This window comes from Arvicanthis niloticus, chromosome 7 (assembly GCF_011762505.2).
Source record: "Arvicanthis niloticus isolate mArvNil1 chromosome 7, mArvNil1.pat.X, whole genome shotgun sequence".
NCBI classification, from domain to species: Eukaryota; Metazoa; Chordata; class Mammalia; order Rodentia; family Muridae; genus Arvicanthis; species Arvicanthis niloticus.
In genome coordinates this window covers 65880595-65903443 of record NC_047664.1, presented here as the reverse complement: position 1 = coordinate 65903443, position 22849 = coordinate 65880595, and positions in this window count along the sequence as shown.

Genomic DNA, 22849 nt, shown 5'->3' with positions numbered 1-22849 from the left:
AAGCAGATACAGATGGAAGAAGGCCATGTACCTAGTTAGGTTGAGCCATCAGTGATGAATTATTCATTTACAAAAGCGCAAATGAAACACTGTTAATATGCCAGATAGGGAAAAGGTACAAGAGCAGCTTCTTCAAGAAAAAAAAAAAAAAAAAAAAAAAGGAATAAAACTTTCCAAGTGTCCCTGAGGTAGACTATATGATCACCTAGAAAATATATATATGTCCCCCTCTTAGCCCCATTTCCTGCCCCACACATCCACTCTTGGTGGCACCATTCCCTGGGCTGGGATCCTAGACTGTATAAAAAGGAGAAAATGAACTGAAATCAATCAATCATCATTCTGCTTCCTGATCGTGTATGTGACGTGACCAGCTGCTTCAAGCTCTAGCTGTCTTGACTTTCACACCATGATAGACTGAACCCTTGAGCTGTAAGTAGAACAAGGGTCTCCCTTAAGTTGCTTGCCCGAATAACTTATCACAGCAAGAATGCCCACAGTATGTGGGTAGAAGTGGCAATATGCTAGTTTCAAGTGAATCCTTGAAGAGGTGTTGCAAATATCAGCCAGCTTCCTTGGCTTTCTATCCAACATGAGAACATTGCTTGCCAACAGGGATGTCCTTTATGCCTGGGTCTTAAAATAAGAAACTGTATAGGGATAGCCTTGAGTTGTTGCATACAATCTACACTGCTGACAGGCATGTGAACAAACAATATCTATTTGTCATGGAAGGCTATTATCATTTTGGGATTGTTTGTCACATAGCATCATCACAACAAGACCTGACTAATCCACTCCCTTACAGAGCTCTCTACTGAACCTACGCTGTGCTGTTTATAAAGCTGTGGTACATCATAGGCAACACCTGCTCGTAAAAGAGACTCTCTTCCTTCAGAATAGACGATGCCTCACATGCAAAGAAGCTTTTTAAACTGAACTATTATTGTTTCTGTATGCATCATTTTCTCTGATCCACCAGAGATATTTTCTGGACTCCCGGTTGAGTGGGAGATGCTGTTTGAACAAAACTTAGTTATCTGTATGTCACATACTGTACCTTCAGAAGTCCCAGGTTCCAGTGTCAGGCCCTCTATAAAGAATAGTATTTGATTTGTCAGGACCAGTGGTGTAAGATCATAATCTAAGCTATTTGGAAGGTTGAGGAAGGATTGTAGGTTCCAGGCCAACTTTATAGACTTAGAGTTTTTTCAAAACCTATTTTATTTAGGTTTCTTAAATACTTCAACCTCCCTTCGAATCTATCGACCAGAGGTAGGGGAAAAGAAGGTTAATAGAAAAAGGGTGTGGTAGACCCCTTTAAAAATGGGCCTTCTTGGGGTGATTTCATTTTTCATTATCAGGATACCAAATATTGTGTTCAATAGCAAACACCAAATATGAATTAGTAATGGTGGCTCCTTCCAGCAGAAACACCAAGGCTCTGCCAAATCAGTCAGTATAAGTTAGCAGAAGCAGCCAAAATCAGCTAGAATACCACAAGAAGTTCTTGTTTGTTTGTTTGTTTTGTTTTGTTTTTTGTTTTCCTAGACAGGGTTTCTCTGTGACGCCCTGGCTGTCCTGGAACTCACTCTGTAGACCAGGTTGGACTCAGAAATCCACCTGCCTCTGCCTCCCAAGTGCTGGGATTAAAGGTGTGCGCCACCACTGCCCGGCAAGAAGTTCTTTGACGCACATCTCTCCATGAAATGAAGACCAGCAAAGACCAGTGAAATGTCGAATGGCATAGCAATTCAAGAGCATCTTCTCTGTCTGTGGGGTTCCATTTATATTCTTTTTAAACATCGTGAGCCCTCTCAAGTGTCTGTTTTCAGAAAAACATCACATAACACAACTGAGTTGTTAAAGAAACCAGAAATTTCCACTTCACAATCCAGTCCAATTGAGAGAAATCCTGTCTCAAAATAAGAAGTTTTTGAAAGGGCAGGAATGTAGTTCCATAGTGGCGCTCTTTCTTCCCAGGCATGCGCAAAGCCCTAGGTCCATCCCTAGCACCACATACATACACCCATAGGACCAGAAGATTGTTAGTCATACTACCCACATGTACTCTATTTTCTACTGTTCATTACTGGTTTATTTTTATCATTGTGTGTGCAGGCAGGCACATGTGTATTGTGGTGCTCCTGTGGATGTCCTAGGATAGCTTTCAGGAACCCATCCTCTCCTACCTTACAGAGACAGAGTCTCTCTTGGTTCTGTTGTGTTGTGTACTCCAGGCTCGCTGGCCCATGGGCTTCCAGGGAATCCTCCTGTCTCTGCTTACTCCCTCACTGTAGGAGTACTGGAGTTCCAAAAGCATACCACCATATATGGCGTTTTGTACATAGGTTCCAAGGCTCAAGCTCAGGTCATCAGGCTTACACTGCAAGAACTTTCACCTTCTGACCCATCCTGCTGGCCCTTATTATAGTGTTAACTTATGCTGCTACTAAGGGCAAGCCTTCATGTACACAGTCTGAAGCTATAAATTGGTTTAGTGTTTCTAATCCAAGACCAAGTCAGAAAGACTATGTATGAGGGACCCATAGTCCCTCAGCTCCAAATTCCGTTCCAGTACCATCTGGTACATTGAGGAAGGTCAATTTTCACCTTTCTATTTCTTCAGTCTAACAAATATAGACTGTGCCCTGCCCTGCTCCTCCCATGCACCAAACATTGGGAATACCAAGGCTTCTATCAATACACTAGACTGCCGCCTCCTAGAAAGGAAAATATCTAGGTGTCCTGGGAGGTGGTTCTGTGGCAGAGCATTTGCCAAGCATGCATAAGGTCCTGGGTTCCATCACTAATGCCAGGGGCTTGAGGGGAACAACAAAGGTTATGGTGAGAGAGGTAGCCAGAGGTGGGCTTGGGAAAGAGAAAGCCTGCATCCAGAGAGTGCAGAGGACATCTCAGCAGAAGGAATGGTGCAGAGGCAGAACTGGAGAATATGAAATGTGGAAGGTTCATAAGAAAGGATGGGCAAGGGTCAAATGTGCACTCGTTCTGATGCTGGCTGCTGCATCCAACTGGAGAATGGCTGAAACCTACATCCATGTCCTTGAACGCCTTACCATTCATGTTCATGGACTTGATCCTCCATGTCCATGTCCATGAACTCCTTCACATCTACACCCGTGAACTTTGTCTCATCCGTGACATCACAAACTCTACCCCATTCATATTCACAAACTGTTATTCTATCCATGTGCACAAACATGCATTCATGCATGCAAACTCCATCCCCCCATGTTCATAAACTATACCTATCCCATCCATGCCCGCCATCCCTTCATTTGGCCCCAAATCCCAAGTATCTGAGACTTCAGTCCTACAAGTACTGAATCTATATAAGTATATACATCTATAGAATCACCCCAAAGTAAAAGCCACCAGTAAGAAACGTACATAATAACAAGATGGCTGCCAGATGGCAAGCAAACTAGAGCACTCGAAACAGCCCGAGGATACGAGGAAAGAAAGAAGTGTTCGGCAACCCCACAACTGCCGTAATTCCAGGCCAAAGACAACTTGTCCCTCTCTAGCCTGGCTGCAGGAGGAGGAGAAACAGCACAAAGACAGATCCCCAGCCTTGCCTCAGAGCCTGTTATGGCGTCTTGCCTCCGGGAAGGAGCTCCCCATAGCAGCTTAGAGAAGCCAGGGCCCTGCACACCACACCCTACACCTCCCTCTACTTTGCCAGGCTGCACCTGGCCTCTGGCCTCACCTGCCCCACCCGGTTACACCCATGATTCCAACAGTGGCCAGCAAACACAAGGATATCAGCAATAACAAAACAAAAGGAAGAAATTCAAGTCAAACCAGGTTCCAGCTGCCCTCAGCTGAGCTCCGGCAGCTCTGTCTGGGGCCTCCAGCCTTCTGTGTCCCAAACCCAAGTTAAACAGCCAGATTTCTATCTGACTTCTCATTGGGCTATAAGGGTACTGTGTCCTTTCTGTATCCGTGTCCAGCACCCCTGCCTGAATGACACCACAGGTCCAAGAGTGTCTGCAGCGTTCCTACACGCTGCACTGCCTTCCCTCAGTCCCCTGGACATAGCGCCTTTGCCTTGCTCTTTCAACAGTTCAGCCTTATGGGGTAGGAATTTACAAATCCATTTTTTTCAGAAGCAAAACTTGAAACTGAGACTTCCACAGTGAGAAGTAGAGCAGTTGACTACCTGATTAAAGTAAGATCTTTCTTAGAGCATCTGGTTTATATGTCATGAATAGACCTAATTTTCAAAACAGGTTCAATTTGGAAAGATCCTTCCTTTGGTTGGCACCTGTCTGGTGGATCCACACCAGACTGGGTTGTGGCAGGATTTATGTTTGCTCTCTCCCACCTCCATCTGAAATGAAGCTCTAGGTCTGGGTTACTCAAAATTACCCAGACCTGCTTTTCAATCCCTTCTCCAGGGTCATACATGCTAGACCAGGAGAAAGCCTTCCTGAAAGCCAGGACAGGAATCAGGGCAGGGCACTGAACAGACATGGGGACCCAGAAACCACCAGACAGGCCAGGCACACTTCTAAGCATCCATGCAGATCCTAGCACTGATGGGGACGGATGGGGACAGACAGGAGCCATTTCTGGACCAAACTCAGACAGCACTGGGTAGAGGCTGGTGGGAAATAAAGAATAAGTGTATTACGGGAGCATCAAAATGTCATTTATTTCAGAACAATTTTTTTCTATTATCTGGGGAATGCAGCCTGCAGCTCTTTCAGATTTTTCTAAGAAAGAAAAGCAGTCTTCAGCCACTGGACAAAGGCCACCATCTACTGGTTTCAGAACCACATTTCGTATCCCATCAGACAGATACATCACAAGGTGTGTCCAAAACAGCCTGGTTTATTGGCACCCTGACCCCAGGTCAGAAGCCAGAGATAAAGTGTGACTCCAGGCTCTTGCCTTGAGGCTTCGGGAACAGCAAGCAGAGACCCACCCTGCTCACACCAACTGGCCATTCTGGTTCAACAAGACGAAATTATTTTCGTTTGCAGCCGCACCCAGTGCTCCACTGGAAGAAGAAGCAGGTCAGAAGCATCCATCATGGTTTGACCCTTTCATGAAGGCTCCTGCCCAGAGCAAGTGGAGGTCACATCTGCAACCAGGTCAAGAACAAAACTTTCAGGGACCCCAGGTGGTTCCCACAGACGCCAGAGTAGAAGAAAAAGGCTTCCAGCCTCAAAGCATTACCTCAAAGCACTCTCCTTTTCCATCTACTGAAGACCAGTCTACAACCAAGCTATGCATTAGCTTCCAGCACTTCTCATCCACACAGATTAAGACAAACTCAGCTGAAGTGCAAGGCTCCAAAAGGCGTAAGGACTTGTTGAGAATCAGGTTGATAACTATTCCTTCTTTTCCTTTTCTTTTTTTAACCTCTGCTTGCATTCAGACTCGAAAGATATCAGCCCCATTAAATGAAAGGTTTTCTCAGACAAGCCTGATATTTATTAACATAAGATGAGTGCTTAAGTAAGTCCTGAAGTAATTAGGAAGGGAAGAGCTATATGCATTATTATAATCAGGATCCAGGCCCACCTGGTTCCCTTCTTCCTCTCCCACCCATCAGGAAGGAAAGCCTCAAGCCAGGTAAATCATACGCTCATGGATCTCACGTTTAAGAACCTGAAATAAATGTTGAAATGTTGAATATATCAAATACATAGGAGAGAAATTAGTGTTTGTGAGTTTTGGTGAATTAGATGTTCTTCGATAAATATTTTTATACAATGTTGATCTAGAGACAAGCCTGTAATATTTATCTTTCTTTTTCCTCCAAGAACTGTTTCTTGTGGTCATTTTATCAACAAGTGTGGGTCTAGAACAATTTGAAGTGCTGGTCAGGGGTGGGGCGGGGGTAACCCTGCTCTGGAAACTATATATTGGAATAACCAAACTCAAGGGTCAGGGTTGTAGGGCTATCCTAGGTTCTTCTCGTAAAGCATTAACATCCCATCAGAAGTGGGCAGATCTTCCAGGTCTAGACCTGACATTCAGCTGTTGTGTTCTGAGAGGGCTCTTGTATATTTTTTTTTTCTGACATGCTGGTAACTTTGCTGGTTGAAAATGTGAAGATCATTCTATGTAGACCTCAAACCCTAGAGGACAGGTATTTACTAAGGTCTAACTTTGTCCATTGTCTCTTTCACCATTTGAGCCTTGGTTAATGTTTGGGGAGAGTCACATAGGCAGCTAATTCCCTGGTCTAGCCATGCACTTCATATACTAAACATCTCACACCTAGAGGCTTTCTGTTTGGGGGAAGGCATGGAGATATGGCCCAACACCTTTCAGTGGTATGAGAAACAGACTCTCAGAGTCATACCTGGATTAGAAGACAGTGACCTAGAGGTCAAAGGTTTCTGTTGTGATATTTCTCATGTAGGATGCCTCTTTGCCCACAGTTACAGAAGCACCTAAGCTTTTTGTATCCAAGCCATTTTCTTCACTGCCACCCAGAGAGGTGGCCTTTCCCAGGGCATTTTCACACACTAGAGAGCTTTAGTTGAATGAAAACATGTTTCTAGAAGTCTTGGGGATGGGAAGAGGAGCTGGGAAACCTTCCAATCTGCTTGGCCATGGCCAGCTTCCAGAACTTTGCTGCTGTTGTTTTCTTCTCTGTCCCTTTGATCTTGTGAGCAAATGCTTTCAAAGGCTGTCTTAGTAAGGGTTTGTACGGCTATGAGGAAACACTACGAGTAAGGTAACTCCTATAAAAGAAAGTATTTAACTGGGGGGCTTCCTTATAGTTTCCGAGGCTTAGTTCTTTATCATCACAGCAGGAAGAATGGTGGCATGCAGACAGGCATGGTACTAGAGCAATGACTGAGAGCTTTCCATCCTAATCCACAGGCAACAGGCAGAGAACCACTGCGATTGGATGTCTGGAACATCAAAGCCCACCCCCAGTGCCACACTTCCTCCAACAGGCCACACCTCCTAATCCTTCTCAAACAGTTGACAAACAGGGTTGGGGAGGGGCTAAGCATGCATATATATATATATATATATATATATATATATATATATATATGCCTATGAGGGGCATTCTCATTCAAACCACTACAAAGGGTATGGGGATGGATTATCAGCACTCAGGAGGCAGAGGCAAGAGGATCACAAGTGGGACCTAATCTTAAAAATAGAGAGGCCAATGATTCAGTGGCTGTTTTCACAACCGTTCACGTCTGAGTGACATTAATTTTTGATCTAGTGACTTATGAAGAAAAGGAGGGGAAGACATGAAATAGGGGAGGGACATTGGTTGAGGGTCTTGAGGGAGAATGGGGATAGATATGATCAAAATACATTTATTTGTTTATAAAACTCTCAAAAAATTATTTTTAAAATTATAGTTTTGTAACTTAAAAACCATAAAATATAATTTTTGAAATTTTATTTTTTAAAAATATCTTTTAAATATAAAAGAACTGTGGTTCTAGTGGACAGTTCAAGTGTACATACATAGACAAAATAAACAGAAAGGATTAGTTTGGAATAGTTTAGACTTTTATCATTTTAGCTGTGTTTTATAGAGAGTTACTGAAATGTGTGTGTTTTTTTCTTTAAAGACTTGTTAACTAGCGAACCGGCGGTGGTGCAGCCCGTAAGGCGTCTGCCTGCAGAGGGCGCGGGTCCGTCTGCGCCCTCTCTCTCTGCGAGTGTTCGAATCCCGCTCGCTCCCGCCCGCCTCCTCCCGCGTCTTGTGGGAAAAAAAAAAAAAGACCTATTAACTTAATTTAGATATATGAGTACACCGTTGCTGTCTTCAGACACACCAGAAGAGGGCATCAAATCCCATTACAGATGGTTGTGAGCCACCATGCAGTTGCTAGGAATTGAACTCAGGACCTCTGGACCTCTGGAAGAGCAGTCAGTGCTCTTAACCACTGAGCCATCTCCCCAGCCCTGAAATTTGTAGTTTAAGCCAGTATCTGACCATAGTGCCAGCATGATATTCTTTGTTTGTTTAATTTAAGGCTTACTTATCTGTTCCGATTTAACAGAGAAGTGTCCCACGTAGGCTCACCTATTTGAACACTTATCTCTGTTTAGTTGTGCTCTTGGGGGAGAATACAGAACTTTTAGAAGATACAGGTTTGCTAAAGAAGGTAGTCAAACTGGAGGCGGGCTTTAAGGGTTCATAGCGTATCTCAATTCCTGGTTAGTCTGTTTTCTGCATGTGACTGAGATACAGTCTCTTGTTTGTGGTCTCTGGTTGTCAGCTGCAGTACCCTCTGCACCAGCATGGACTCTAGCCCACTGAAGCCGTAACCTGAAACAAACTCTTTCTTCCATAAGTTGCTTTTGGTCATGGTATTTCACCACAGCCACAGAAAAACAACCATATATATATATATATATATATATATATATATATATATATATATATGTGTGTGTGTGTGTGTGTGTGTGTGTGTGTGTGTGTGTGTGTGTGTATGTGTATATATATATATATATGATTTTATATATATATATGATTTTAAATTTACTCTCTGAAGTAGTCTTTGGGGGTTTTAAAACACTGTTATTTTTGTCAAGCTTGGTAGTTTAAAGACTATGAGCACTCAACCAGTTTGAAAAGCAAGTGAGAGTTCTTGAGCCAGTGGCAAAAGGCTGTCATTAGAATGTTGAGTTATCTCTCGGATGATCAGACCAGATCACAAGCCACTTGACTAGAGAGTTTATACCTAGTTCATGTATAAAGTCAGCAACAGTGAGGATATAGGATGGTTACTCGCAGTGATATTGTGGGAAGCTGAGAAAAGTCACTCAGACTATACACACACACATAGACACACACGCGCGCACACACACACACACACACACACACACACACACACACATCAATGGTATGAGTCACCTGCTATGAAAACTCCAAACCCACAAACTACTGATCCTATCTCTTTCTGTAGAAAAAAAAAAAAAAGTGAAACTAAACTGGTTGGTGGTTGACTGTAGCTAGTAGAGGAGAGGCCTGGCTGGATTTTGCTGTGCCCTTGTGGTCCTTAGTTTTTCACTAAGTTCTTAGACCATCACAGCTGCCACCAGTCAGCAGCTTGGGAAGCCCTGGGCGTTCTCTGTGGACTCTAGGCTCACTCAGTTACTCTGCAAAGAGCTCACATCAGGTAGAGTAGATGCCAGCTCTCCTGGGGCTCTGGTTCAAGGTCACAGTGCACAGACATAGATACAATGAACAGAAAGGAGTAGGAAGGAAGGCAAGAGAGTAGGGGACACGGAGTCACGGAGGAAGCTGGTGTCCTGGCAAGTAAGTGACAAATCCCAAGAAAGACCCAAAACTCATGGCACAGATATCAGTAGGCTTCCAACCTCAAGGACAGCCTTGGTTTGTTGGGGTGCTCTCTAGCCTCCAGGGATTGAGTCCTGTCTCTCAGCTCTGTGGTTTGTAGCCACACACCTGCAACTTCTCCACAAGTGGCAGCTCAGATGTTCATCTCCTCTTTAGCCTCGGAACTTGACGTCAGTTGGTTTAACATCTCCACGTGGATGCTTGGTGTGTTCCTTAAACCTTAGCCATTCCACACTAAACCCTTGACCTCGCCTGGAAAACAAGGAAGTCCTTTTGAATATGGAAACTTTGAATGGCTGATAAAACGGGCATTCTAGAAAGAAGAGTACAGACTCTAAGTGGGGCTGGGGTTGGGGCACAGGGCCAACATGTTTCAAAAATAGCAAGGAATCCTTGGAGGGGAGAATACTAGGAAACAAGACCATGACTAGAGAACAAGGAAGGCACTAGACCTTTCTGGTCATGCTGAAAGATTTAGGAAAGCCCTGGAAGGTTTTGAGCAGAGAATGATCTGACTTGACTGGCCCTTCCATACCTTCATTCTGAATATCATGGAGACAACATTTGGATCAGAGCAAGCTAGGAAATCAGGCAGGTACTACTGCTCAACTGTCCAGGCAAGAGATAGCAAAGGCTAGAGTCAGGACAGCAGTGGCAGAGGTGAAGAGAAGGGAGTAGCTTGATTCTGAATTTCGTCAGAAGTACAGTGGTAAGTTGGAGGTCGAGTTTGGAAGGAAGGAGAGCATGAGGTAACTAATGTGAACACGTGGAGGTTGGATCTGTTGTTTACTGAGGTGGGCAAGCAGGAGAGAAGCAGGTGTTTTCTGGGCAAGGTCAAGAATTTAGTGTGGAATGGCTAAGGTTTAAGGAACACACCAGGCATCCACACAGAGGTGTTAAGCCAACTGATATCAAGTTCCAGGGATAAGGACGAGACAAACATCATTCAGATGCCACTTGTGGAGTAGCTATCCTTGAGGTTGGAAGCCTACTGATATTGGGCCGTGAGTTCTGAGTCTTTCCTGGGATCTGTCACTCACTTGTCCTTTTCCAACCCTCTCCCTTTGGATCACTGGTCTGTGCCTGTTCCACCACTACATTTTAGAAGCATGTGGCTTAACTATGTTGGCAGGGTCACAACTAAAAAGGGATTTCCTGACTCTTTCCTTGAGTCTCCTCTGTTCTTCAACTAGATGGTTTTTAAAGCTTTGGATGACTCTGGGTCTTGAGGCTATAGAAGGGCTGAATGTTTGAGGAAGAGAAGAAGACCATGAGCTTTGGGGGTGGGGGGAGGCCAGAGATCGAACACTATAGGGCAAATATTGGTTCCTCCGATTCATTTTTAAAAATCTGTTTCCCCAGTGTGATCAACTTAAAAAAATGGGCTTTGGGCTGTGATTGGGCCATGGGGGTGAGCTCTCATGAAAGGAATTAGTGCCCGTAGTATATTTTCCTTCTTTCATTTCTTTTAGGGTATGTGCTGTGTGCATGTATGAGTGTGTGCACACTTGTGGGGGGCACACATATGTGAGTATGTGTTCACACGTAAGTGCATGCATGTAAATGCTCAAAGTTGATGTCGGAAATTCTCCTCAATTGCTCTTCCAGCTGATTTGCTGAGGGGTCTCTCTGTCCAACCCACAGGTTGCAGATAGGACTAGTCTCTCTAGCCAGCTTGCTCTGGGATCCCTGGACTCTACCTTCTAAAGTTAGAGTTGCAGGTGGGGGCCAGTATTTACATACTTCTGGAGATCAGAACTCTGATTCTCAGACTTACACAGCCAGCACTTTAGCCACTGAGCCATACCCCTGTGCCTCCAATGAGTGTCCTTATAAAGAAACCTGGAAAGCTTGTTCCTGTCCACTATAGGAGGGCAACAATGATGGTGGCCCTGGATTCACTAGACACAGCATCTGAGGAACTCTTGATCTTGGAGTTGTAGCCTTAAGAACTCTGAGGACTGAGTCCATTGTAGCTGCTTAGGCTAAGACACTATATTACAGCCCCCTGGCTGGACTGAGATGCCTTTTTTTGTGGCAGACATTTTCGATGTATTTATAAAAAGATAAAGAGATATAGAATATGTTCTATGGGTGTGTGGTGAGGAATGGGGGAAGGGGATGTCTCAGCAGGCCCGTGCTGAGGCATCCCTTCCCCCTGAGGGACCAGCTACACGATGGTATAGTATAGAATAGAGTTTATTCAGGGCATGGGAAGGGAGTTAAGAGGGAAGTAGAGGCAGAGAGAGACAGAGAGAGGGAGAGAGTAGAGAAGTAGAGGCCGGCCATGACCATGTGGAGAGAGAAAGAAGGAAATGGGGAAGGGAGAGAAGGGAGAAGCAAGAGGGAAGGGAGCAAGAGAACAAGAGAGAGAGGAGGGGCAAGCAGCCCTTTTATAGTGGGCCAGGCCTATCTGGCTGTTGCCAGGTAACTGCGGGGAGGAGCATACCTGGCTGTTGCAACATAACTGTGGAGGTGCAGTTTAGACAGAATGCTAACAATTTTAACAAGCAATGGTCCTTACTCGGTGTTATCTGGAGAGCAGAAACCCTGAAAACAAATAAAGGAATGAAACGAAACCCTCAAATCAGTTCTGTATAGTCCCTGTGCATAGAAATAATCTGAAGGAGATACTTTGCAGACTCAGAATGATGACATAATAGGTCTGCTGTCCCTCATAGCCCCTTCCTATGGCACCAGAACCAGTTTGAACAGGTTTCAAAGAAGGCATTGGGGGTGAGGTGGTTTCACCCTCATTTCTGGCAGGATGGGAAATGCCGAGAATCAGATTGCATTTTCTTGGTTAAATGTGAGCTGGCTTTATACAAGACTATCGAGGTGGTGAGGTAATTTAGAAACTTCTCTGCCTCCATTAAGTGCAGAAACAGTTCAGAGAGTAAAAACATAGATAGTGTAATGAAAAAAAAAGGGGATACATTTTATGGGGACATCTGCCTGCAATCCCAGAAGCTGAAAGGTTGAAAAGAGGAGAATCTAAGGTTTGAATCTAGCTTGGGCTACATACTGAGACCCTATGGAAGAGAACTGGGGAGGGGAGGAGAAGGAAAAGGAGAAGAAGGAAAAGGAGAAGGAAAAGGAGAAGGCAGGGGAAACAGAAACAGAGAAAGATGCCTGGAATCATGGAAAGTAGAAAACATCCTATACTGGATCCAAATTGCGACGTGCTGAGCCTGCAACCACCCAGACCTCGCACCAAACAAGAGAACTGTTATATCAGGCTCTGAAAGGCCCAGGAAAAGCCTCTCTGAGGAGAAAAGGAAGCTGCCAGTGCCCCTTCCTCACACCAGAGGAGGGCTGACAGGGCCTCAATCCCTGGCTGCTGACAGAAGTCTCCTGATCCTTCCGTTTTCTCACTATCAAACCGCACAACAGCCATTAGACCTCCACCACCCAAATAAACACAGGGCTCAATTATGTGTCTGATAGTTAACACGGGCTGTAATGCCATGGGTCACATGGGTTAATTCAGAAAGAAAACAAACGCAATCATGCCATTAATCATTGACTGGCGATCTTAACTCCCACGATAGGCTGAACACTGAGACTTTCTTCAGAAGAACAGTAATAAAAGAGGGTGGCCCCCGTGGGGCTCCTGGCAGCTCTCTAATCAGAGGAGATTTCAGGGGCCATAGATTTCACACTGGCAATTAAGCTTTGGGGCTAAATCAACGCGCAGACCTGGCTTATTTCCCAAAGCCCTATATTCAATAATTCCATAGATTGGAGGAACACAGCACAAAGGCAGCTGATTCTCGCTGCTGCAAAGCGAGGGCACGGAAGTTCACATTCCCCTTGGCAGGCCGAGGCAGGGCACCTTGGCAACTTTGCTGAGTCTGGTTTCAATTCCCTACATCTGCACCGCCCCAAGAACTCGGTTCTCCAGGGGACGGTTGGCAGCAGGAAGGTCCCTCCGTGATTGATCTGTTAGCTCCAAAACCTTTATTTACAACTTTACAGACACCGTGTAAGGGAATAAAACCAGTTTTGTGGAAGTGAATCAAATCTCCTATAACTTGACGTTTTGTTGACCTTGTAAACCTCAACCCCAAAGCTTTTGGAGCTTATGTGAGGAAACAGGTTGAGTGTCCACACGGCTGAGAAATAGACAATAGTTTAAAAATAACAAAATAAAACAAAACCTAAACTAAAATCACCTTTATCTCCAGACCTCAAAACATATGGAAAGGCCCACATTTTAAAAAGGCAAGAAGAGGCCTGGAGAGATGATGTCTCAGCCATTAAAGGCTAGGCTCACAACCAAAAGAGAGGGAAGGAGAGGGCTGGGCATGTAGCTCGGTTTATAGAGCACTTTCCTAGCATCCATTATATCCTGGGCTCAATTCCCTGAACCTCATAAACAAGCCATTGTGGCACACACCTGTAACCTGAGCATTTGGTTGGTAGAGTTAGGAAGACCAGAAGTTTAAAGTCATTCTTTGTCCTATATAACAAAGTTGAGGCCAACCCAGGCCACAAAAGAGCCTGTCTTTTAAAAAGTGGGGGGGGGGGGAGGGGGTTGGGGGGGCATCTAGCATAGTCCCTGGCACTAAATAGGGGTTGAATGACTATTTGAGGACAAAGCACGTGCCTTTCCAAAACATTTTGGCTTGTCCATTTGTAGGAGAGTAAAATCTTCCTGCCCACAAACAAACATTCTAACACAAACATTGCTCACAAGTACACATGCAGACTCTGCTTCAGGTGGAAGATGGGAGCCAGCTCCAGAAAGTTGTCACACACACACACACACACACACACACACACACACACAGTTATTTCAAACATTTGCTAAAAATGTTCCACGTGTCAGAAAATGAACTCAAATCCTCCAAACAAGCCTGTGAACTGAACATGATATTTTTAAAAAATATATTCCCACATTCAGGTGAGAAAAAAATCCCAGGGAAGCAGAGTGACATGTGTAAAGTTGTCACATGGCTAGTGAAGATGTCAGAAATGAGGTTAGAACCTAGGTGTTTGACTTTGCCATGCATTCCCATACCTCTCCCAGACTTCCACAGTCTGTCCAGATGTGCTAGCTTACCAGTTTATCAGGAAGAGATGACTTTTCAGATGTATCTATCTGAATTCACTCCCCCTCTTGAAATATCTGTTGATTCCACTAAAGGAAAAACAAAACAAAACAAAACAAAACAATAAAACTTCTTAAACCTCTTTAGTAACTGAAAATCCCAACAGAAGGGGAAATCTCAGGGTTTGGGTGGCAGTGGGTTTTTCCAAAAGCACTTCTCAGTCATAGCAATGTTGAGTCGTCTTTCATATCTCCATGTCTGCCCCTTGTCTCCCCACTAGCAACATCTGCTATCAGAATGGGACCCTTATCATAATTAATATGCCTACCATGACACATTGTTATCATCCAAAGGTCACATTAGGGTTCATTGGTGGTATTCAATTGTGGGTGTAGACAAATATGTACTGTCTCATGCCTGAGAGCTGACATGGTAGAGCATAGTCATGACCAAGAGTTCATCTTAATCTTGAGCAAGCTACAAGATCCTCCTGGGTATGCTAGGAGCACAGGGGCCCTGTGCAGATGGCGAGCCATCTTTCTTGCCTCTCTTTCCTTTCCAATTCTTCCTTTAAGTGTTGTTGGTTTCTGCCATCAAGACCACCAGAGAAATGCCTCAGTGGTTAAAATGTTTGCCGTACAAACATAAGAACTTGAGTTCAGATTCCAAGGATCTATGTGGTCTACTTTTATTTGGTTGCTGTGATCAACCATATGGTTTGATCTGACCAAAAGCAACTCAAGGAAGGAAGGGATTTTGTTTCACTAACACTTCCAGGTCACAATCCATTTTTGAGGGAAGTTAGGGACAGAGCTTGAAGCAAAAGTCATGGAGAAACACTGCTGGCTCTTTCTTGCCCACTCACTAGTTCCTTCATAGCTAGCTTTACTATATAGCCCAGGAAGACATACCCAGGGGATGCAATGCTCACGTTATGCTGGGCCCTTCTATAATAACTAAGACAATCAAGAAAATTCTTCACAGACAATCCCACACACAGACCTGATAAATATACTCAATTGAGACCATTCCCAGCTTCTCCCCGGAGGTGATTCTAGGCTATGTCAAGTTGACAATTAATGCTAATTGAACATTCTACCCCTTGTCAGTTGACGTACAAGTATATCATTTTAAGTCATAACCTTTCTTTTTTGTTACCATGCTCTCATATTCATATCAAAGTATAAAACACAGCCCAATTTTAAAAAGCTCCACAGACTTTACATTTGTCAACATGTTAAAAGTACCGGGTATCTTTAAAAATTCAAAGTATCTTAATTGTGAGTTCTTTGTTAAATCAAAAGTAGATTACATACATTTTCATTCAAAAAAAAAAAAAATGAAGAGCCAGGGCATACGAACAATCACATCAAAGCAAAACCAAAATCCACCAGTAGAAATCCAAATCCTGTATTACAGCTCAATGTCCATGATTGTGGACTCTTGTTTGTGGGTTTTTTTTTTTTTGTTTGTTTGTTTTTTTTTTTTTTTTTTTTTTTGAGACAGGGTTTCTCTGTGTAGCGCTAGCTGTCCTGGAACTCACTCTGTAGACCAGGCTGGCCTCGAACTCAGAAATCCGCCTGCCTCTGCCTCCCAAGTGCTGGGATTAAAGGCGTGTGCCACCACTGCCCGGCATTGTTAACTCTCTTGATTGTGGACTCGCTCGTGATCTTCTGAACTCACTTGTGATCATGGACTCACTCGTGATCTTCTGGACTCCACAGGGCTTGGGCAGGCCGAGTTCTCCAACTCTGCTATTCGCAGCACACACAGAGGGTCTTGTATGTTCAGATTTGATACACTCTACATTTCCCATTGTCTATGGTAGATCTCCCAAGTTCCTGGCATCTCCAACATCCCGAAGTCACCACTGCAACAGGCTGACTTTCACCAATGGCTTCTCCCAGACTCTTTTCATGGACTCTGCCCCTGTCACACAGTGCCAAGCCTCAGCCCTTCTCTACGACTCTATCAGAATTACATCTTTCTTGCCTTTAAAATAAGTTCCATATAGGTGACTCTTACACAAAAGTCATCTTGTGAAGATACACCTTGGCCATCTTGAACCAAAACATCTATATGTTGGCCTTGAAGGAATGCTTTCCCAAAGAGTCCACATCAATGATACTGATCTCTTATTACTCACAATTAATTTCTCAGTCCCTGCTAGCCAGTATTCACTGCTCCAGTGAAGCATAAAAGGTTTCACTTTAGAAATTCTGAACCCTTGTTCTTCACAGCTGGCTTTTCATTACAGCTGGCCAGCAACCACAGATACTTGAAAACACAGTACACAAATAATTCCTGGCCTAGTTCTTAATTAACACTTGCTTCTCCCTGAAACCTCACAACTCTCAGCATTAACATCTTCCAAGATCTCATGGGAAATAGCCCATTAAGCTCTGCCAGCCATTGAAATGTGAGCTGTCAGCTGCTGCCCCAGACAACGTGCCTACTGCTTGCTGTTATGTGCTCCATCATGGTGGGCCCTAAACCTCTGAAACCGTAAGTCAAAATAGGCTCCTTCTTTTAAAAATTGGTTTGATCATGCTGTTTCATCACAGCAACTGAAAACTAACACACACAGAAGTTGGTTTAGCACTAAAAAGAAAACTATTGTGAAGAACCTAACCTGTGTGTGTGTGTGCGCGCGCGCGCTTGTGTGTATGTTATTTTGTTTTTTTAATGTGGAAGAGTTTAGACTTTGGGATAGAAAAACAATTAAATAATGTAAGCTGGTATATGCTTGGCTCAGGAAGTGGCATTGTTAGGAGGTGTGGCCTTGTTGAAGTAGGTGTGTCACTGTGGGCAAGGGCTTTAAGACACTCATCCTAGCTGCCTGGAAGCCAGTCTTCTCCTAGCAGCCTTCAGATGAAGATGTAGAACTCTCAGATCCTCCTGTACCATGTCTGTCTGGATGCTGCCATGCTCCTAACTTGGTGATAATGGACTGAACTTCACTCTGAACCTGTAAGCCAGTCCTAATTAAATGTTATCCTTAGAAGAGTCGCCTTGGTCATGGTGTCTGTTCACAGCAGGAAACCCTAACTAAGACAGCTGGGCTTACCAGGTATCTTAGTAGAAGCCTGGAAGGCAATTGATGAAAGCTAGGTAGATTGTGGAAGACCTGCTCAAAAGGCTTCAGAGGGAACAATATTAGCAATCTGACTAAAGACTATCTTTTCATGTTTTGGTAAAAAACTATGGCTGCTTTCTGCCCATGTCCTAAGAACTTGCCTGAAGCTAAGTTTTAAAGTTGTAGACTAAATTCTTTGATAGGCAGATTTCAAGACTGCCTAATTGTCTTAATTAGACCTTTCATTTGCTATAAAGAGACATCATGACCAAGGCAACTCTTATAAAGGACAACATTTAGTTGGGGCTGGCTTACATGTTCAGAGGTTTAGTTCATTATCATCAAGGTAGGAAGCATTGCAGTGTCCAGGCGGGCATGGCACTGGAAAAGGAACTGAGAGCTCTACATCTTGTTCTGAAGCGAACCAGGAGAAGATTAGTTCCCACATGGCTAGAAGGAGGGTCTCAAAGTCCACTCCCACAGTGACCCACTTCCTCCAACAAGGCTACATCTACTCCAACAAAGCCACACCTCCTAATAGTGCCACTCCCTGGGCCAAGCATCTACAAACCACCACACTAATATTAACTCTATTGTGTGAATATTAATAACCACTCTTATGCAGGTTCACAATGAAAAAGAGCAAGAAAAAAGATGCACAAATAAATACTAATGTATTGTTTGAAGAGAAAAGAGCAAGGCTTGTACTAAAAGAGATAGGGAGAGGCCACATGAAGGTAAAGAAAAAATGGTACCATTGGGACACAACCCCAACCAGCTAGGTTTCTAATTTGTGAAAGGAAAAGGTCTAAAGAAATCTCTGCTCCTGAATAACAATGGCAAAGGAAGCTGGTTGCTGCAGATACAGGAGGCCAGGACCCACCCCAAGTGGACAGGAAAACATGGCATGTCCATGTTAATCTGGCTTTAGACTTGTGCGGAATGCATGAGAAAAGGGTTGTGAAATATTATTTCTTGTAGGGAATGCTGCTGAGGCCAGGCAGTGTGTGGCATGGCAGTCCCTACATGAAGGCCCTGAGAGGGAAAGTGGTCCTCAAAGGCCATTGTGTGAAGTTATGAAAGGAAAGCCTGAGTTGAGTTGGAGACCTGGAAGTGCTAGAGGTGCCAGAGTCATGAAATATCTGCCAAGAAGAGCTGAAGACAGGGAGTTGAACCAGCCCAAGAGACAGAAGTGTGTTACAGACTTCAGAGCTGGAAGGGCAGAGCCACCTAAGCCCTTTGACACTGGGCATAGAGCTACAGGAATTGGAAATTTGCCATGTTGGGTTCCAGTCTTGCTTTGGTCCAACCTTTTGTCACTATGCCTCAATTCCTTCCTTTTGCCTTGGAGACCCCAAGATGTTAGAGATGCCAGAGCCATGGGATACCTGCTGAGGAAAGCTGGAGTGGAACCAGCCCAGGAGAAACAAGTTTGTTGTAGTCAACAAAGATAAAAAAGGAGTTGGAGATCTGAAGAGTGCTTTGACATCAGGCATGGAGATGCAGAGTTTGGAGTTTGCCCAGTTAGTTTCCTGTCTTGCTTTGGGTATTACAATTATGTGATCAGATGAATTGAACTTTGGGTTTTTAACATTGTTGAGACTGCTATAGACTAAGGGGACTTTGGAAGTTGGGCTAAATGTACTTTTTTATTACACTATGGCTAGGTATGGTCCCCATAGACTCATGTGTTTGAACAAGCCTGTGAGGGCCAGGGAAAGGAATATGATGGTTTGCATACACTTGGTCCAGGGAGTGGCAGTATAAGCAGGTGTGGTCTTGTTAGAATAGGCGTGTCACTGTAGGCATAGGCTTTAAGACCTTCATCCTAGCTATGTGAAAGCCAGTCTTCTCCTAACAGCCTTCAGTTCCTCCTGCACCATGCCTGCCTGGATGCTGCCATCCTTCTACCTTAATGATAATGGACTGAACCGCTGAATTTGTAAGGCAGCACCAATTAAATGTTGTTCTTATAAGAATTGCTTTGGTCATGGTGTCTTCTCACAGCAGTAAAACTCTAAGACAGAAAATAATGGGAGAATATGATACTTTGTGTGCGTGTGTGTGTGTGTGTGTGTGTGTGTGTGTGTGCATGTGATTTTTAAGAAATAAAACATTAAACTTAAAATTAAAATAGATTAAGAATAAAATTTATAATATAAATAATCAATAAAACAGCATTGTCTACGATGTAGGAAGAAAATCATCAAATTTTCCAAAGAGAGAAAAAAGAGTGAGAAGAAAGACCCATCAAATATAGCAAAGAGAATAAATAGTTCAGTAGAGAGCTCATCCAAACAGCAAAATCGTTTAATTAATGACCAGGAAATGCAAATTTGTACCAGCATAAGATTATCTATCATCTGACTCCTGTTACCTGCCAAAACAAAAGAAAACAAAACAAAAAACATTAAAACTGAAAATATTAAGTGACTAGAGATGCCAAAGCAGAGGGGACTTCCCATTCACTGATGGTAGAAACACAAGTCACGGCCGGGCGGTGGTGGTGCACGCCTTTAATCCCAGCACTTTGGAGGCAGAGGCAGGTGGATTTCTGAGTTCGAGACCAGCCTGGTCTACAGAGTGAGTTCCAGGACAGCCAGGACTAAACAGAGAAACCCTGTCTCGAAAAAACCAAAAAACAGAAAAGAAACACAAGTCACCATGGCCTTTGTGAAGAGCAATCTGACAGTGCTGTTAAAAATCCAGTAAGCATCATCTACCCTCTGATGTCTAGTCTGCTCTGGGAAAGCATACTATGAACATTAATTACGACACTGGATAGGAGTGTTTGCAAGGATATGGATTGTACCCTTGTTTGTAAAGATAAAATGTGAAAGAATGAGCATCAATGGCGAATGGTCCAATAAATATGTGTGTAAATATGTGGTATCCATAGCAACAAAAGGTTTGTATAGCCATTAGAATAATGAAGAATAGCTTTATCAGTTAGCTTTGAGAGACTTCCATGAAGCACTGTCGAATAAAACACACAAGTGTGTATAAAATGAACAGTCTTGTAGGGTTAATAATGTCACATCTTCATTTGTATAGTTACAGTCATGAATGAAAATTTGTCAGAATAGTATTCTAGGCTATAAACATGACAGAGACCAACAACAGGGAGAGGGGAAGAAAAAAGGCAAAGGAAGATAAAACTATGGGATGTATTAATATCTATGAAAAAAACATGTGACCTTTTTACAAAGTAACTATTTTTTATTATTTACATTTTAAGTTGGAGAGAAAGGGAAGGGTGGCCAGTGAACATTTTGTCTCACTGTCAGTGAGAAATCAGCCCCATAAAGCTGGAGTAGGACAGGACCTGTGATGTGCGTGTGCGTGTGCGTGTGCGTGTGTGCATGTGTGTGTGTGTATGTGTGTGTGTGTTGATATCAGAGCATCTCTGCTCTAGGTACATGTAGTGAGTTTTGGTTTAGTCCCATCTTTCCCTCCCTGTCTTTCCTCTTCCTGAAACCCTCTCTGCTGAGGGAACAGACATGTAAACCTGGAAGGTCATAAAGGAGCCATCGATACTAACAACAGAAAGAGTTCTTAAGGTTTAGAGGCACATTTCAGAGTCTGCAAAGCCACATTAAGAAGACAGATGGATACCGGCATCAGCTGTGAATCCAAAGGCCTGGATGGGAAATGCAGGTGGAACATGAAAAGGCAAAGATGGAGAGGAAACCAGAGTGACTGGTGTATCTTGCAATCCAGTGGGACACGGTGACAGAGCATCTCTCCTATGATCAATAAGACATTTCAAAAATCATCTCTGTAATGCATCACCAAGCTGGTGGAAAAGGAAGGCCTGTCCTTAGGCCAACTATAGAAGAAAAAGGAGAGCTTAGATGGCTAAGTCGCCTTGCTCTTGGAGCTTGAGACACGCCTTCTTGTCACCAAACTTCTGTTTTGACAAGAGAGTTAAAGCCAGGTCTCAGTCAACATAGGAAGAATTAGGAATACCCTGCACAGATCTGAGACCTCAGAGACCAGCCCTGTCAGCATTAGGGGAAACTATAAATAAACTAACTCCAAAGAAGAGGAAATAATATCAGGGCAAACACTAATCAGTGTAAATATACACATATAATAGACAGGATGCATAAATTTCAAGTTATTGTTTGAAGTCATGTAGACCTGACTAACCTTTGACAATCCCGATTAAAAGAGAAAGAGCAATAATGTTTTTAAAATGACATTATGTGTGAATGGAGTAATATACCTATGGTTATGTGAATATTAATATATTAATATTAATATGTGGGGTTTTAGCCTCCTGATTCCCCCTCCCCTTTGCCTTGTAGATGATCTTCCGCTTTATTTACTCACTGCTTGTGTGTGTTTCCTTACCCCAATAACAGACTCTCATCACTGGCAAAACAACTAAGCAAAACAAAAGATACAGGTTGTTATAAATAGATTTACATCTACCAAACTGAAAGCGGAAAGATTCTTAGAAAATCTAAAATACTCAAAGGCTATCGAAAACAGAAAAATTGCAAATTTATGAAAGACACTAAAAATTTAATTCATAATTTAAAATCTTCTAACAAAGTAAATACATTATCTCAGTCTCAGATAAATCTTCACAATAGAAAGATAGATGATTCTTCCCATTGTATAAAACTGGAGCACACACTAGAAACCAAGGCCACTTTGAAAAGCCCAAGGCAGACCCATGCCTGCCTGCCTGTTGCCATGCTTGGTCCCCACCGTCATACTCATGGACTCTAACCCTCTGCAACCATAAACTCTGTCTTTTACAAATTGCCTGACCATGGTGTTTTAGCATGATAGAAAAGTTACTAATATACATTATATGAAGTCAAGCATTGCTAAGTCCAAGGCATTTGTACATAACATGACATTCTTGGAGAAACATACACAGAAGGCCCAAAGACTCTGCCTAACATCGTAGGAAAACTAAAGAGTAATGTGCTGCCTAGTCTTATGCCAACTTGACACAGAAACTAGAGTTATCTGAAAGGAGGGAACCTCATTTGAGAAAATCAGCCTTAAGATTTGGCAGTAGGACATTTTCTTAATTATTGATGGGGAAGATCCCAGCCCATTGTGGGTGGTTCCATCCCCTAAGCTAGTGGTCCTGCATTCTATTAAAAAAAAGTAATCCTAGCAAGCCATGAGAAGTAAGCTAGGAATCAGTACCCCTCCATAGCCTCTACATAAGCTCCTGCCTCCAGGTTCCTGCCCTGTTTAAGTTCCTTTCCTGACTTCCTAATAGCAATATGGAAGTGTAAGCCAAAGAAATCCTTTTCTGCCCAACTTGCTTTTTGGTCTTAGTGTTTTGTTGCAACCATAGAAACCCTAAGATAAGCAACATTGTAGGTATACAAAAAGTTACTAGATACTGTTGAAATCTCACATATT